We start from the raw sequence: 19,470 nt of genomic DNA, 5'->3' as shown, positions 1-19,470 counted from the left end.
CAGCCTATACCTGCACTGGATGGCCAATTTCACATGTATTTTGTGTATTTTCAAAATACTGTTATTGTATTTAAATAATTTTTTTCCACACAGTATTTTGTATTTGTATTTTAAATACATTATCATGTATTTATGCCCATCTCTGGTGACGGGCTGTTTCTATAGCTAAGGTTTGTTTCTGTGGCGCTGACTGATAACACAAACCGTTACAAGCACCAATCATTTGAACAACCATAAAGCAGAAAGCAAAGTTGGTGAATGGGCCAAGTTGAGTTCAGTCAGACATATCGCTCGCTCTTTCTGCTCTCTTTCTTTCTGCCTTTTATCTATGTTTAATAACTTCCTCTCTGTCTCTGCACTTCCTCCAGTGATGAGGCACTTTGCTTGTGTGAACAGAGGGCTTCATTTTTTCCATTAAAGGATGCATAGATAAACAGTCCTGAATATATGTGGGCTCAGTGAGATTATGTGGCGGGTCACGAGAGAGAAAACACACCTCAGGGTTTTTTTTTAATACATTTTTTTTCTCATTATGCTGCTCTCCGCCACTGAGAATACACTGGAAAATAAATTAACGGTGTGCATGAAAGTCCCTAGAAATGTCTCTCTAGAGTACATTTCTGTAAATAAGGTAATTCTCAAAAACTGTTAAAATTTTAATTATGAATAATTTTATCAAAATATAACTGCATCTGGTCATTATTTATTTATTTTTTTGTACATACTGTCGTAGCTGGAGGCATCTGGTTATATTCACTGCATTATATAACTGTTAGTGCTCGAAGGTTTCTCAAGAAATAGTTCACCCAAAAATGAAAATTTGCTGAAAATATACTCATCCTCAGGCCATCCAAGATGTAGATGAGTTAGTTTTTTCATGGGAACAGATTTGGAGAAACGTAGCATTACATAATTTGCTTACCAATGGATCCTCTGCAGTGAATGGGTGCCGTCAAAAAACGTTACAATAATCCAAAAGTAATCCACACGACTCCAGTCTATCAGTTAATGTCTTGTGATATGAAAAGCTGTGTGTTTGTAACAATGTGTTCACTATACTCACTACTGTGTGTGTGCACTTGGATGGGTTAAATGCAGAGCACAAATTACGAGTATGTGACACCATATTTGGCCACACGTCACGTCACTTCTTCACTTCAAAAAAATATGAACCATAATCCACAATAACACTTTCTCCAGTGAAAAAGTCCATCCAAATGTCCTCTCATCAAAATCCACTGACATATTTAGAACTGTTTTGGCTTGTAAATGGTTCTTGATCTGTGCATATGTGACGCTGACTCTGATGCTGAATTCTGTAATTAGCAGGGAGAAATTCGGTAGTTAGTGGGCAGTTGACGATACAGAAACGATACAGGAGTTATTTGTCTTAAAATTGTGAAAGGACCCACATACCTGGGACTGAGCTTCTTGCAGGGTAGATGGAAATGGAGATCCCGAGTGGAGAGCCCAGAACACACTGGAAAGGGGTCAAGCCCATGTGGAGAATTTCGGAAGAGAGTTTTGGTTGTATTCTGAAGGAATTCTGTTGACAATACATCCTAAGAAATCTTGTGAGTTCTTGGTTCAGGCGTTCAGTCTGACCATTAGATTGTGGGTGATAACCTAAAGTGAGACTTATATTTACATTGAGTTGGCAAAAGAAATCAGTCCAAACCCAAGATGTAAACTGTGGGCCCCGGTCGGAGACAAAATCTTCAGGTACATGCTTTGGAAAAACAGTCAATGACTGTGAGTATGGTGGTGTAACCCTGGGAAGTCAATGCCAATGTGAGATCATGGACTCTTTAAAAATTCCCAGTGTGAGAGGCATCAACTTCCACCACGAATGGAATTTTGGGGTCAGGATGGTGCAGTATCGGTGCAGAGGTGAAGCAACTCTTTAAGTAGGTGAAAGACTGGATTGCTGCATCAGACCAGGAAAGTTTGGTAGTTCCTCTCCTTAGCATTGAGGTGAGTGGAGCAGTAATTGTGCTGAAGTTCCTGATAAATCTTCTGTAGAAATTTGCAAACCACTGATGATATATCCAAGAAAAGAGATGGAGGTCTGGTGGAACTCACACTTTATGGCCTTGGTGTACAACTGATGTTCAATCAGGCATTTCAGGACGGCTCTGAAGTGTTGAATGTGCGCTTCCAAAGTGTCTAAATAAATTAAGATGTAATCAATGTAAACATTCAAGCATCAGTTGAGTATGTCTCTGAACACATCTTTTATGAATGACTGAAATACTGATGCCAGGCCAAACGGCATAACAAGATACTCGTAGTGCCCACTACTGGTGGAAGAGACAGTTTTCCATGCATCCCCCTCACGGATGCGAATGAGGTTGAAGGCAGAGCGGAGGTCGAGTTTGGTGTAATATCTGGCAGATCTTAATTGTTCTAAAGCAGCTGGCACACGGGGTAATGCATATCTAAATTTGATTGTAATTTAATTGAGACCACGATAGTCAATGCATGGATGAAGAAGAAGCCCGCTGAGGCTGGTGAGGTGGACAGTCGAATGAAGCCCCATCCACTTGGAGGATGTGAAAGCAGGCACAGCACAATGGCGCCAGTGCGTTCACCACACACCAGCTATAGGTGGAGAGGAGAGAGAGACAGAGCCAATTCAATGAATGGGGATTATTAGTAGGCCATGACTGACGAGGGCCAGGGGAGAGAATTTGGCCATGACACTGGGGATACACCCCTCTTTACAAGAAGTGCCATGGTATTTTTTTAATAACCACAGAGAGTCAGGACCTCGGTTTAACATCTCATCCGAAGGATGGTGCTTTTTACAGTATAGTGTCCCCATCACTATACTGGGGTCAGGACCCACACAGACCAAAGGGTGAGCACCCCCTGCTGGCTTCACTAACACCTCTTCCAACAGCAACCTAGTTTTCCCAGGAGGTCTCCCATCCAGGTACTGACCAGGCTCAACCCTGCTTAGCTTCAGTGGGCAATCAGTCTTGGGCTGTAGGTTGGTTTGGCTGTGGCACACTAGAGCAGGGATCTCCAACCCTGCTCCTGGAGAGCTACCCTCCTGCAGACTTCAGTTCCAACCCTGCTCCAACACACCTGTCTGTAATTATCAAGTAGCCCTGAACACATTGATTAGTTGGTTCAGGTGTGTTTGATTGGGGTTGGAGCTGAAATCTGCAGGACAGTAGCTCTCCAGGGGCAGGGTTGGAGACCCCTGCACTAAAGAAATGAACACACTAGAGAAATTTTGCTGTCATCCGTAGGATATAACATAGGTTGTTGAGTTCCGTCGTACCATCAAATTTTGGGGGAAAGGCCAGATGTGGATTTGCAGTGATTTTGCTCATAGAAACTGTATTGGGTACCTGGCTAGGCTGTGGGGTCAGTGTTACAGGGTCTGGTGTGGGTAGATGAAGATTCTGAAGCGTCTCTACTGATTCCTCAGTTAGCGTGGTTAGCCGAGTCAACTGTTGCTGATGTACCGCTATCATATTAGCTTGTGTCAGCACTTTGGATGATAGTTGCATAATCACTGCTGGATCTGTTGTAGACAAAGTCATCTCTGACACTGCCTCAGAGGAGCTGGGATTAAGATCCATTTGTGGTTTATTTAACAATAGCAGAGACAGAGTACAAACAACCGAGGGTCGTAATATCCAGAGAAACAACAGCAGTTCAGGCAGAACAGTAATCGTGGTCATAACAGTTGTTAGATAACTATCATAAATACTTCTTCTGTAACATGAGGGGCTTTTTGGAGCCCAAAAGCATATACAGATGCATACTTCGAAAATACGTGCTGAAGTGGCATTTGGTTTTGCGTTTGCCTATCGTGGGACTATCATGGGAGGCGTGACCATAGCCAGCAAAGTACTACAAAGTACTACTTAACGAGCTGTTTTGGAAGCGCTTGTCAGAAGAAACAGTCGAGCGACAGATAAGGACAGCAGTTTGTAAGTGTAAGTGTTTTGCCTCGTTTTCTCATTAGACTACTGCGTGATCGTCCTTGCTAGGAAAACTTTGCTTTATTTACTGTGTGTCTTACCCTGGTAAATACGTGCTGAAGTGGCGTTTGGTTTTGCGTTTGCCTGTCGCGGGACTGGCCAGTTTCTGTCTGCTAAAAAGGGAGGCGTGACCAGCTGACTTAAATCACAGGTAATCAGGCAAATATATAAGTGGTAAGTGTCAACGCGGCAGTGGTCGCCGCAGCCCTCGTGTGAAGCCTCCTCATGTGAAGAGCGACAAGTGTAAAGACCATCGACTCTACCTGCGCGACTCCACAGAGCAAGGACACCGACAGGGAACTTGAGTATTGCTATTCTCCCCTTCAATTTTTGTACAGCTTGTCCTCAAATACTTATTTTGGTCACTTGTAGTCACTATGTGCTTTCAGATCTCTTCTATCACTACTAACACTCGGAGAGCACGCTATGTATGTCGAAGGAAGGCCCGCCCAACAAATGTAAGGCCTGTTCCTCTGACCTCTACTACTACGCTCTCTATTCCAGTTGGTCTCTGGAACTGCCAGTCTGCTGTTAACAAAGCAGACTTCATTTCTTCTATTGCTACTCATTCCGGCCTCAACCTCATGGCACTGACTGAGACTTGGAGTAAACCTGAAGACACTGCCACTCCCGCAGCCCTCTCCACTAATTTCACTTGTTCCCACACCCCTCATACGACTGGGATGGGTGGAGGTACTGGTCTCCTTATATTGAAAGATTGGAAATTTGATCTTCAACCACCACCTACAGGTAACGGTTCATTTGAATCACATGCTGTTACTGTAACCCACCCTTTTAAAATCCACTTTGTGGTCATTTATCGTCCCCCAGGTCAATTGGGAAACTTCTTGGAGGAGTTGGACGTGCTGCTATCAAACTATCCTGAAGATGGTACTGCTTGGTGACTTCAACATCCACCTAGATAAACCCCAGGCTGCTGACTTCAACACTCTGCTCACCTCATTTGATCTCAAGTGAGTGTCTACTACAGCGACTCACAAATTAGGCAACCAACTGGACCTCATCTACACGAGCTGTTGCTCAGTGGACAACTCTTCAGTTGCTCCACTGCACACCTCTGACCACTTCCTCATTACTGCTAACCTAGCACTTACTCCTGAAGCGGCACACGCTCCAACGCAGGTCACCTTTTGACGGAACCTACGCTCACTCTCTCCATCTCGCCTATCCTCTGTGGTTTCATCCTCACTTCCTTTACTCTCGCAGTTTTCAGCTCTGGACACGAACAGTGCTACGGACACTTTTTGCTCCACTCTAACCTCTTGCTTGGACAACTTTTGCCCACTGTCATCTAGACCAGCACGCACCACCCCATCTGCCCCCTGGCTGTCCGATGTTCTCCGTGAACATCGCTCTAAACTCAGGGCTGCAGAGAGGAAATGGCATAAATCAAGAAACTCTACCGACCTCAGTGTGTATCAGTCTCTCCTCTCTTCCTTCTCTGCAAACATCTTCACTGCTAAAACATCATACTACCACGACAAAATTAACAACTGTTGTGAACCTCGGACACTCTTCGCCTGTCTGAGTGACATTTCTAGCTGGATGAATGACCATCACCTTCAGCTCAAGCTTACTAAGACTGAACTGCTGGTGGTTCCAGCTAACCCATCGTTACATCACAACTTCTCTATACAGCTGGGTTCGTCAACCATAACTCCTTCCAGGACAGCCAGAAACCTAGGAGTTGTGATGGATCATCAGTTAAGCTTCATAGACCATATTGCTACAATGACCCGGTCCTGCAGATTTGCCTTATACAACATTAGGAAGATAAGACCCCTCCTGTCAGAGCAAGCCACCCAACTTCTTGTCCAAGCTCTGGTTCTCTCCAGACTGGACTATTGTAATGCTCTCCTGGCGGGCCTTCCTGCATGTACTATCAAGCCTCTACAACTGATCCAGAATGCAGCAGCGAGGGTTGTCTTCAATGAGCCAAAAACAGCTCATGTTACTCCTCTCCTCATCAGGTTACACTGGCTACCAGTAGCCGCTCGCATCAAATTCAAGGTACTGATGCTTTCCTACAAGACGACCACTGGCACGGCGCCAACATACCTAAGCTCATTAGTTCAATCTTATGCACCCTCCAGAAGTTTGCGCTCTGCAAGTGAACGACGCCTTGTGGTGCCATCTCAAAGAGGTTCAAAATCACTCTCACTGACTTTTTCCTGGACTTCGCCCAGCTGATGGAATGACCTCCCGATCTCAATTCGAACAGCTGAGTCTTTACTCATTTTCAAAAAACAAATCTTTTTCGCCTGCACTTAACCAACTAATACTAGTACTTACCTTTTCTTTTTCTTGTCTATCATATTCTTAAAAAAAAAAAAAAAATTTTTAAAAAAAAAAACCCTGGCTACGTGTTCTGTACTAGACTAACTGAGACTTGTCATAGCACTTGTATACCGTTGTTGTTCTCTTGTTGATCTGATTGTTTGTACTGTTCTCATTTGTAAGTCGCTTTGGATAAAAGCGTCTGCTAAATGATTAAATGTTAAATCCACTGTAAATAGTGCACCATCTGGGCACCATTGGCATATATTTCATGTGCACCATGATTTGGGACACACTAACCTTACCCTTGTATATTATTTAGGATGGACAGGAAGTGAATTTGGATGCAGCCAGAGATCTGGTGTTCTTCATGGAAACAGAAAGAATCACTTCACAATGTGAGCGACACTGAGCGACAGGTTTGCGTCACACTGCAGGTGTAAAGCTGTGAGCTTTGGGTTAGTACAGATAAGACTCATCCTTTGAGATTCCTGCTGGTTCTTGCTGTGCTGCTGTACAGAAAGTACTAAAGATTGCACAAATTAGACCCAGCCAAATCAACAGATGCTGAACACGAGTGTAGTACATTACACTTCCATTTATTCATTCAGCAGATGCTTTTATCCAAAGTGACTTACAAATGAAGAATACGACAAGCTAAAATAACATGTACCCATGTGAATCCAGTAAAAATACATAGCCTATACTGCATCTGTCTTGTTCCAGTTTTACTTAATACTTTTTAGGTTAAATAAATAGAAATATGTAAATAAATAACAACTTAGACTATTAACAACCAATACAATAGGCCTGCTATTTTAAGCGTTTTTTTTAAACATTTATTCAAATGTAATAACTATAAAAATAAAGTGTATTTCAGATTTTATTTGTGAACTAATGTTCAACTATTATTTTTAATCACCTTATTTTCGGATCCCTTTAATCACCCTGCAGGTGCCATGAAGGTATCTGGCATTTACAAAAACAGCTTCACAGATCATTATAATATTACTGAATTTATGTTTTGTTTTGTATGTGACAGAAAGCAGTGACTAGTGATGGGCTTTTTCCCCAATTAACCAAGCTCTACATAAAACAAACAAAACAAGCCTTTTCAGTAATTGTCATGTTACTGTTTTTGAGGAAGACTTAAAATTGCATTCATTAATTTGAACAACAGATATGTTGCACTGAACCCAGAAAAACATTTTCTTATCCCTAATCATCACTCATTCACTCACTCATTCACTTTGGTACAGATAAGACTCATGCTTTGAGATTCCTGCTGTAATTCTGATCAGATTTGCATGCAGTCATTGGTCTGTGTTTGTTTGTTCATTTATTTATTTTTACAGTGCAGTATACAGAATGTATCATTTTAGTGGTGCTCATCTTTAACTGCAGTAATATTCTCCATCCATGCAAACCTTCTTAAAGAAGGGCAGAGGGGCAGAGCATGTAATAAAGAGGGAGGAGATACAGTACAGAAAAAAATACAGTAATACAGAACCATTTTGCCTCAGAGGAAATTGTCCACACACAGCAGTGCTGGAAGTGAAACGGTGCTCTGCATCACAAAGAGAGAGAGAGAGAGAAAGAGAGAGAGCGGGAATAAAAAAACGGATGAAATCAGGCTGTGCGTCAGTTTGCAGCTGATCATCACTCTTCATCAGAGGGACTCTGATATTCTTTAATTATTCATTCTCTTCTTTCCTGTCCTTGCACTTTTTCTTTGAAGATCGAGAACACAAAGGTCGTGTTTTTTTTTTGTATTTGTTTTGAAAGTTGGACTTATATCGAGTCTTTTCATAGTGTTTCATTGACTGGATCCTTCATTGATTTCTGTGAATCCTATCTGAGCAGAAACTGAATTCTCAGGAGAAAGAACAGGATTTCACACTGTAGAAGACAATCAAACACTTTTCTCATCTGAAGCTTCTTTTCAGTCGAGTTTGTGGGTGTAACTTCTGTTCACTTGCAGCTGATTCTCAGAGGTCCCTGATTTCATTTCTCCTTCCTGATGGTCACATTTTACTCTTTTGCTTGACTGTCTGATCTGTTTTTGAGCTGAATATTGAACTAGTTTGGACATTGTGAGGATGTCCGGCTGTGCCAGGTGCTGCAAACACGGATTAATGAAGTTTGCTCTGTCTGTTGGCAAACTGGTGAGGGGAACACTCATTAAAGGTATGAAAATGTGTACATAATTAACTTAAAGGGCCCATAACTCAAATATGGGTGAAATTTTGGGTGAACTACAGTGTAAAAATGATGTAAAAGACAGGAAAATACTATTTTAGTCTTTCTACTTAAACATTTCATGTGTAATTCAATGCGTTGCTGGCCATTTCTTTGTAATTATAAGGTAATTTTCTAATTTTCTTTCGGAGTGAAAATAGTTTCAAAGTAAATCCCAAAGTAAATCGCTCAGATGCTGTTCTTTAATAACTCAAGAGATATAATGGAGCTCATTCCTTTGGATACACTAATGAGTCAATGGTTGTCATACAGCAAGAGAATAGTATACAATGAAAATAACATAAAATTTATGTTTTACAAGAAAATACTATTTCAGTCTTTCTACTTCAAAATTTCATGTTTAATTTAACGCATTGCTTGCCATTTCTTTGTAATCATTAGTGCAATTTACTGAGTGAAAAAGGGAAAACCCAAAGTAAATTGCTCAAATATTGCTCTTTTATAACCCCAGAGATATAATGGAGCTCTTATGATTCATTTAAGCATCAACATTATCCTAAAATTCCTTTGGATACACAAATAAGTCAATGGTTGTCATACAGCAAGAGAATAGAGCTATAAAAGTAACAAGAAAATACTATATACTTCAAAATTTCAGGTTTAATTTACTAGCAATTTCTGAATGAAAACAGTTTCTAAGTAAATCTCACACCAGATGTTTTTAGTGTTTTTAGTTTTAGTTTTAATATCAAAGATTAGTTTGGTATTATTGAGAGTACGGTAATAACAGTGCAGAGACATTTGAAACAGTCCCAATGCTAAAATGAAAAGATTATAGTGGCACTGTTTGTTCCTCAGATCCTCGCACAGATGAATCATTCTACAGAATCTCTGTAAGCACCTTTAATAAAGAACAGACAACCAAATGAACGTTCTGCAAGAACTCTTTAAGACCGTCAATGGTTCCTCCAGTAAGAAACCTATCATAAAGAAAAGGCCTTGGGGCTATTGATTTATAAGTTCTTTGAGTCACAATATGATATTTGAAGTGTCTAGTGATTCTCCAGGGCATTTGATGACACCATGCATGTCATATTTACATTCATATTTACTGTGTAGTATATTAGTTCCTTGGTGAAAAAAACAGTGACTATTTATGTATGTGAGCCATGACACTCACTGTAAGTGTCATGTGCGAGAAATAGAAGTAATGGTGTTGTTTACTAGAGCAGACTGTGTGTTTCATGTGTTAGCAAAGACCTATTGGGAGTCATCACACATTCAGTGTGTTCTTCAGTGTGATCTTGTGTGTGTATGTGTGTGAGCACGCGCGTGTGTATGTCTGTGACAGCTTTACTGCTTTGATTACCATCTGATTTTACTGCCACTTGCCAAACAGAACTAAAGGAAAACACAAAATACATCAAACATTTACACAAGAGACACACACACATCATTGGTTAAAAACTTTGGAAAAAAGAAACCAGAAGCTTCCAATGGTAACAATTTACAATAAGAGTTCCATTTTCTTAACATAAGTTAACATGACCTAGCAAAGAAAAATACTTCTAAAGCATTTATTAATTTGTTAATTTTAAAATGTGCTAATACCTTATTAAAATCAGATGTTGTATCGTAATGTTATTGAATGGACCTGAGCTAACATGAACTAACAATGAACAGTTGTATTTTTATTATCTAATGAAAAAAATAAAAATAAATACCATAACAAATGAACTGTATTGTTCATTGTTAGTTAACAAATGTTAACTAATGGGAACTTCTTGTAAAGTGTTACCCATCAAAGATTACAAAACTCCCGCAGTTAAATCATAGAATTAGATTTGCAAATTTACACAGATAGTAATGAAAGTATTATTGCTCAAATGTTGCTCTTTCAAAACTCAAGAGACATAATGGAGCTTTTATGATTCATTGAAGCATCAGCTTCATGTTTCTCCTATAATTCCTTCGGAGATGGAAAATAGACGCAGATGAGACAACATCTGTCATGCAGTGAGAGTACTGAGCTGTAAAGTGAATGTGGAGAGCTCAGATCATTTGATGAGAAATGTTTGAGTTCTCTGACCTTTGACTGCAGCAGGCAAATCTGATCGAGTCTGTGATGTTAAGATCTCTTGAAACTCTACAGGAGAGATTACTGGGGTCTTTTTCTCAGGAGAAACATCAGCAGACTTCAGATGCTCTTCATTGATGAAAGAGATCTCACCTGTGATTCTTGTTTTCTGTGGACATGCAAACATATGCATGTGAAAATATGAAAATCTAAGCATTCTCTTTAAAGCTAAAGCTGTTTCTTGCACACACATGTTTTTTGTAAACCTGCAGGCAAAGTCTTCGGCATCTAAAGAGACATTTGACCATGTACTGTACACATACTGTAAGCAATTCCCTCTTTGTACCTTTGTCATTGCATATTATGTAGAATGTATTTGTTTGAATGACTTCAGGCCATGAGTGCTGCATTGAACACACACACACACACACACACACACACACACACACACACACACACACACACACACACACTGGATGACTCTGGAGTAATGTGATTTTCTCAGATTCATATGGTACACAGATCTCCCTCTGGAGTCCTGAGCTTAAGCAGACACAGTCCAGTATGTATGTGTGTGTGTGTGTGTGTGTGTGTGTGTGTGTGTGTGTGTGTGTTTTATGCCCATCTCCACAGGGACACACACACACATCAAGCATCTGGCTTTAACAGCATATGCGACTGCTTGTGTTTGTGGTGTGATTTCATTTCCTGGCATTGAAATGTGTGAAGTTGTATTTGCATTGTCGCCTTTTAAGTGCACTAACCTCAGGAGATATTCTGGCAATGGCATCATCCAGACCCTGCTAACAGTAAAGTTGACAGCTCTCTCTCTGTGTGTGTTTTATTTGCATTGTCGTTTTTTGATTTTACTAAAATGACATATTCTAAAATATATATATATATGTGTTTTTGTGTGTCTATCTATGTCTATCTATCTATCTATATATATATATATATATATATATATATATCTATCTGTCTCTGTGTGTGTGTGTGTGTGTGTGTGTGTCTATCTCTGTCTGTCTATCAGTCTAGCTATCTGTCCATCTATCTAATGGTTAAGTAGGTGTGTATTAAGTGGTAAAATGGACAGTCAGCCGGTCATTATTGTTTTTCCCCCCAATAAAGAGTGTGTGTGTCTGACGTATGTCTATCTGTATATATATAGCTATCTGTCCATATATATATGGTTAAGTAGGTGTGTATATATAAATATATATATATATTATATTTTTATATATATATATATATATATATATATATATATATATATATATATATATATATATATATATATATATATATATATATATATGGCATTCTAGTTTTTTTTTAGATACTATGGCACATGTTAGTAATACCACTGAGAATTTTCGTGAGTGCCTTTGGAAACATGTTTTACTAAACTCAGTATGACTGAAAGATAAAGAGACTCAGCCTGTTCCTATACCTTTCCAGTCTCTGTCGCTGAATTCAGTTCTCCTGCTGGTCTTAATGATTCCCGAAGCAGCATGTTCCTTTCCCGCAGCATGGAGACACTCTCATCGTTTTAGGTGAACATTCCTTCACCACCGCTTCTGTAAAACTCACCGCGCAAACCAGTCACTTCTAACAATTTTACTTTTCAATTTCAGCCTCTCTGATGCATGGAATTCATTCTCCACCTTTTTGCAGGTATTTTATATTTGATAAAGTGCACAGTAGTTCAGTAGCACAGATCTAGTTTGAAAGTGTGTGTTCAAGCAGTATGTGGGAAAGCCTGTAATCACGCATTACTTAACACTCTATTATCTCACCTTTAAATTCACACCTTGAACTCACTTAGGCTTCCTGAAAACGCAGCAGGAGGCTGATTACACTCAAATGTATTTTTCTATTTTATACCGCCATCTACTGGATTCATACAGCAATCATATACTGCATTACTGTAAATTCAATATATGTTTTGCTTTGGATCCAAACAGCCTATACAATCCATATATGCATTTTTAAAGCATAACAATATTAACATTCTTTGATTTAAAAAAAAAAAAAAAAACATATACCCCAGGTCTGTCTGATGAGAAGGAAGAACGCCGTGGGTACATTGCAAGTGCTGCAGTCTGTCTGCAGTTTTTGTAAATGAAAAGTCTTATTTAATTGTTTTGAAAGAGCGTCTGTTATTGGGATTTACATGCAAAGTATGTGTTATTTGCGTGTTGATAATATTTTGTGCGGTGTTAGCGTTGGAATCGCATCATGTAATTCACGAGTAAGCCGCTGGGTGGCGCGTTTGTTCCGCTCTCTGCGAGATTGACCGTGATGTTCGTTTTTAAACACTAGAAGGCGAAAAAGTACAAATATTTTCAGTGACAGGCCAATTAAACCTGACATCTGCTTGACAAGATATGTAAATACGTGTCTTAAGACGTAATTGCTTATCTAGGCATGTGGACCCTTTTCACAAGACTGTGATGAAGCGTTTCAACGGTAATCAGAATCGTAAATCTCCAAAGTTTTCTGTTTTTTTTTTTTTTTTTTTTTTTTTTTTTTTTTTTATGTATGTTCATTTATAACACTTTACTTTGTATTATATTACCTTTGCATCAAATTGCAAAAAACAGCAACAACAACAACAACAACTAGTTAACGCTAATGTGAGGGTGAGATATGGGCACAAATACATCAAAAAGTATTTTGTTACAAATCACAAATACTTGCTAAAATGCATTTAATTTAAAATACAAAATACTAGTGCGAGAAATATGATTAATTAAAATACAAGTAATTTGTAAGTTGAAAATACAAAAATACAAACACTACTTACAAGCAATCATTTGAAGTGCAAGAGACAGTATGCAAAATGACATTTAGTAATGCTGGAGTTAGATACACACATAAGAGAAAGATAAGTGCTTTCCCCCTCTTGAACAAATTATAAACAACATATTCTTTAACTCTAACACTAGACAATAGCCTATATCCAATATACTGATCCATAGGCCCATTTCTTTATTATGTTCACTTAAGATGAAATAATCGACTGTGTTTACATGAATACCATCAAGCATGTCTGCGCTTTACTACGGGGGAGTCGTGGCCTAATGGTTAGAGAGTCGGACTCCCAATCGAAGGGTTGTGAGTTCGAGTCTCGGGCCGGCAGGAATTGTGGGTGGGGGGAGTGCATGTACAGCTCTCTCTCCACCTTCAATACCATGACTTAGGTGCCCTTGAGCAAGGCATCGAACCCCCAACTGCTCCCCGGGCGCCGCAGCATAAAATGGCTGCCCACTGCTCCGGGTGTGTGTTCACAGTGTGTGTGTGTGTTCACTGCTCTGTGTGTGTGCACTTCGGATGGGTTAAATGCAGAGCACTAATTCTGAGTATGGGTCACCATACTTGGCTGAATGTCACGTCACTTTTCATGTTTCTGTATCACTCCTTTATCGTTTCTTTATCAGCATGTCAAAAATTAAGCAGTCCTGCGGAACTGTTATCATACGGCCTAGTCCTACTCAAGAGGAGGCCTCAAGCTGTTTCACGGTCAACAGTGGAGATTAACTCCTAACAATGCTGATACTTAGCTTTTAAAGGGCTCTATGTAGAATTCAGAAACACTGGTTATTAGCATCACTGGTGGCCGTTAAGTGAGCTGTAGCCAGCAACTTATTGATCATAATCTTGCAATTGCATAGTGATGGCCAATGTGATTCACCAACATCATATCAACAAATGATTTTTATTAAAATTACACTGTTATGATAGTTAATTGTATATTCCCAGCGAAACTGCCCTGAGTCCTTCACATAAAAATGAGTCCACAGGCTCACATTTTAAAAGTTTCATTACTTGCTGTTCACACATTGGCAATAAAAAGTGATTAATGCTTGAACATCCTTTCATAAAGCCACTTTAAAAATTTCATTTTGTCCAGCTAACTTTAGTAGGTAAGCTAGTGAGCAAAGTTGTAAAGCAACACAGCTTTTTCTTCTGTCCTGTAATGACATTCAGTGAGCCGTCTAATAGTATGTATTTTACTTAGCTAGTTTGCACTAAGCACCAAAACAACTTATTTTTTTCTCCAGTTGAAAGATGGCCGAATTAAAGGTATAGTTCACCCAAAAATAGAAATTCTGTCATTACTCATCCTCATGTCATTTCACACCCATAAGACCTTCGCTCCTCTTCAGAACACAAAAGAAGATATTTCTGATGAAATCCGAGAGCTTCCTGTTCCTCCATAGGCAGCAACGCAACTTACACATTCAAAGCCCAGAACTGTGGGACAGACATCGTTAAAGTACTCCATGTGACTGCAGTGATTTAACCTCAATTTTATTAAGCGATGCAAGTGCTTTGTTTGCACACACACACAAAAAAACATAATTTACAACTTTATTTATGAAAATATTGATCTGCATTATGTGTTCATGAGAGCATCACAACAACACATTTGTGTTGTGTTTACATGATGGAAGACTAACGCATCACCACAATGCACATGAGTGAGTGTTCACGAGAGTACCACGATGTATGTGTTTGGATAATATTTTCATTAATAATATGATAAAATATGTTTTTTTTTTTTTTTTTTTTTGCTTTAAAGCGCTCACGTAGCTTTATAAAATTGGATTACTTAATGACATGGATAACTGTTTGTATGGCTGAATGTAGAGGGTCAGAAAGTCATATTTCATATCAAAAATATCTGCATTTATGTTCTGAAGATGAACAAAGGTCTTACAGGAGTGGAACAACACCAGCAGGGACCAGTTGCATAAACATAGCCGCTATGTTAAGACTGTGTCTTAAGAACTAGTTTGTCCAACTAATAGCTTTCCAAGAGGTAACCAGACTTGAGAATGAAAATAATATGATATGAGAATAAAATGACCTACTTAATTAAGTATTTTACGTATTTCAAATACAAAATACTGTATCTCAAAGAGTTTAATTACAAATTACATTTATTATTATTTATTTTTTGTCCAGCAAAATACAAATTACAAAATACTAAATAAAGTAATTAAATACATATTTTAAATACATTTAAGTAAAATACTGCCCATCTCTGGGTATTTCTAAAATAGCATATATGGGAGTTATGGTAAATTTGACATTGTTCTTTCTACTGACTGCCCTTATCAGTCTCTCTCTATTTTTTTTTTCTTTTTTTTTTTTTTTTTTTGTGAGTGTCGAGAAAACTATATTGTGGTTTTTTTGATTTTGGATGTTGTGGAGATCTCAAATATTGTATTTCATCAGCTAGATAAAAAAAATAAATAAATAATAATAATCCTTATCCAGCAATCATAGAAGACTGGGGGAAAAAAAAACATTTGTTATACAGCTATAGAGCTGCTATTTTATTAGTAAGGATGCAGATTCTGGCAATTGCACTGCTGCTGAGATGCCCAATTAAATATTACTTTTTAAAATCATTGTTCAAAAGCATTTTTCTGATGAGACAGGAGGATATTTGTACTCACCGAGTCGGATTTAAAAGGCTGTTGTACATTGTTTTATCTCTGGCCTGCAGGGAGTGCTTGTCTTTGAAATTGAAACAGTAATTTGTCATCATTAATGTGATTAATTAAAGTTTGCTGTCAGGAAGGGGGTCACAGTTTTCTCTCAAGGAATATAGATATACTCTTCTCAGTCTGTGAGCCATCAAAACACCTAATAGCCGTACTCCCGGTGTCTGTATGTTTTTAATTCAGTTTTGAAAAATTAAAGTAGCCTATTGACAAACATATTTACAGTAGCCTACAGTCACAGAAGCTATCTTGATCAGTGTTTCCCAGAATAATGGTAACTTGCTGTTCAATAATTGATTCAGATGTTGATTCAGTCTGGTGGATTCAGTTCAGCAAGTGATTTGTCAGACTGATTCAAATCCATTAATTGATTGTGATTTTGATTCATTCTTTGTCTTTTGTTTTTGAATTATTTTGTTTTGGTGTTAGTGAATTTTTGTTCGTAATGAGTTTGTTTGAATAACATTTATATGTGAATTATTCTTTTGTGGATTTGATTGGACTAATCGTTCTGTATTTTTTTCATTCAGTAATAAGAACTGGATCTTAAGAGTCGTTTGTTTGTGAATGGGACTGCAGTGATCGCTCTACATGGTTTTTATCCACTAAAAAGAACCGCTTCGTAGGAGTCATTTATTTGTGAACTGGTTTGAGCTGATCGCTCTGCATGGGTTTCATTCACTAAAATAAACTGTTCATAAGAGTCATTTGTTCGTGAATCAGACGACACTGATTGCGCTGCATGAATTTGATTGAGGCTTGTAAGAGTTTTTTTTGTAAGATTTGTTTTCAAAGCAATGCCAACAGTTTAACCTGTTTGATAGCTATATTTATGTATTGACATAAATATTAAACTCGGTTTATATATCATGCCTTTTCTAAATAACTGAACTGTGTGTGAACAGAACAGGAGTTGAATTTAGTTGCACAGTTGTACATAGTGAGATGAATCAGGAGATTGTAGTATATGAATTTTTGCAAACTCTCTTTAGTGTCATTTGTAGGTGCATTTTGTGCAAGAATGTAGTGTTTTGTGAAGTTGTGTGGTACATTCATACCTTTTTACATTTGTACACACAAACAACCCAGCAGCCAAAACATCAATGATTCATTTTGAAATAAATATATATTTGGTCATAAAATAATGCTCATATCTGCCTCAGTCCAGAAGATGTTCATAGAATCTGTCCAACAGATGATCATGGAGTCACAAAGCCTCTTCTCTACTCATATAAAACTGCATGGTGTTGTCATGATTAGGATTTTTAAAATGGCCATTGCATGCAAGGGGAAATTTTTATTTTTTAGAAAAGTAATGAACCTCCTCTCAAAGGCACATGAGGTTGAGTTACACGATGAAGTTTATTTAGTGTTGCGGTTGGTCTAAATCATTAACCTTGAGTAGAAGCAATAGTTATAGTGATGTTTGATTTCTTAAGATTTTTTCACCCGTGTTCATCCACAGTCTGTGCTGATGATCTGTAGACAGTAGAGCGTTAGTTTCTGCTCTGAGCTTGTTGTCGTCTTTTAAAGTTGAGCTCAGTTTTCTTCAATCAGACAAACAGTCAAACACAGTCTTTATTTTCTTTGCTCATATTGTTTTGGCTCAGCCTTAGACAGATCATTCACGTATCTCTTGATGCACATTGCACAAAATGGCCTCAGTCTTGATGTCAGACTTAATGTTGTGTTTACAAGGTTCCAGTCCAGACAGCTACAAACAGCATTTTTGAGAAACCAGTTCCTGGGTTTGACAAAGTTTGAGTGGTTTTGTTTGAGGCACACGAGTAAACAAGTTCTTGATAACAACTGTAGGTTTTGGGTTTATCTAAATCCTTTCTATGATATAGTCTTTTTACTTTTGAACAGAAAAAATTCAGTCCGCAACATCTGCACATTTTTAACACTACTTCTATTTCTGAGTTATTTTTTGTATGTTTGTCAAGTTTATTTATTTATGTAGTGCTTTGTACAATGTGCTTTAAAAGTAGCTTTACAGTAATAAACTAGTCAATTTGTTAATTGAAATAAAACTGAAATGTAAATATTAGATAAAAAAGTTAAACTTAAAAATGAGAAATGTTGCCTTGGTAACTAACTGAAATAAAATTTAATAAATAAGCATTTAGAGGTCAGCTTTGTGCATGTGCCACTCAGAAGTGACAAACGTGGAAGCGCAGGGGAGAGATCAAAACAAAATAGCGGTCACTAATTAGAAGTACAAAACGAGGATTTGTAAAGAAGAATGTCAGAGGATTTCGATATAAGCCATGGGGAGACTGGTTTTCCTTTGCTAAAGTAAGGAAACTTTGCTTCCGATGCAACCCCCCCACCCCCGGAGCTTTGTAAGACATTTTTTTTATGGATGGGCGCTTTTTATTTAACTTCTTTTGGACTGAAGCACTGCAACACCCGCTGAGTGCCATTAAACAGCTTGAAAGATCAAATACTATTTTTAATATAACTCTGACTTGATTTGTCTGAAAGAAGAAAGTTATATACACTTAGGATGACTTGAGGGTGAGTAATTTATGGGCTAATTTTCATTTTTGGGTATACTAACCCTTTAAGTTATTATTTTATTACACTTGATCTATTTACATCTGAACTTTTTTAATTACAATACATCTTCTAAATGCTGCTTTCTCAAAATAAGTTTTTTTTCATTTAATTTTTCTCATTTTCCCATTTAATCTATAATTTAGTTTTTACAGTAGGGTTTGTTCATATATCATTTGCTTGATTTATAGAACATTTTATTTCAAAACTCTTGGTTATTTATTTTATTTTATTTTTTTCAGGCTGTTAACAGTATTTTCTGATTTATGGAGTGATAAAAATGAAAAAATTCCAAAATCCCCTCTGTAAAAAAAAAAAAAACTTTATGTCAATAAAATCAAGCAAATCAAATTTCAGTTTTAGAAATGTATGCAAATTTGTGCATATTTAATTACATAATTTGACAATTTTAACCTACCATTTCATAAAACTTGTAATACAATCCAATTATCTTAATGGACTGTGATTAACCAGTTATTTTGGTGATGCTTACTGGTTATCATTTTTACCATTTTCACCTGTGCTGTCTATTATTAAAAAAAACTAGTAGCTGGAAAAGCTTCATGCTGAGCCCTGTGAAATGAGCGAATAATGAGAGATGGATTTTCTGAAGTGTTTTCACTTTTGTCTAGAAGGTTGGGTTGTCTGCTTTTGGATGATGACACACGCGTTGAAACACACACCAGAATCGCTCACTCCCTTCCTCTGTTCTTTATTCCTCTGCCAGAGTGTTTCTGTCTTCTGACGTTTTTCTCATTCCCTGGTTGTCGTCCTGTTCCTCTTTGGCATTAACTCTCTTTCGCTCTCTTTATATTTGTCTCCA

The 19,470-nt window shown here is 37.9% G+C and overlaps 1 pseudogene; it reads left to right on the top strand.

Moving 5' to 3' along the window:
- The first annotated feature begins 7,858 nt into the window (after positions 1 to 7,858).
- LOC122147416 overlaps positions 7,859 to 19,470 on the top strand; it is a 60,259-nt pseudogene continuing 48,647 nt past the window's right edge.

This window comes from Cyprinus carpio, chromosome A14, assembly GCF_018340385.1.
Source record: "Cyprinus carpio isolate SPL01 chromosome A14, ASM1834038v1, whole genome shotgun sequence".
Classification (NCBI taxonomy): domain Eukaryota; kingdom Metazoa; phylum Chordata; class Actinopteri; order Cypriniformes; family Cyprinidae; genus Cyprinus; species Cyprinus carpio.
The sequence above is the reverse complement of the archived record's forward strand: the minus strand, read 5'-3'. Positions and strand labels throughout refer to the sequence as shown.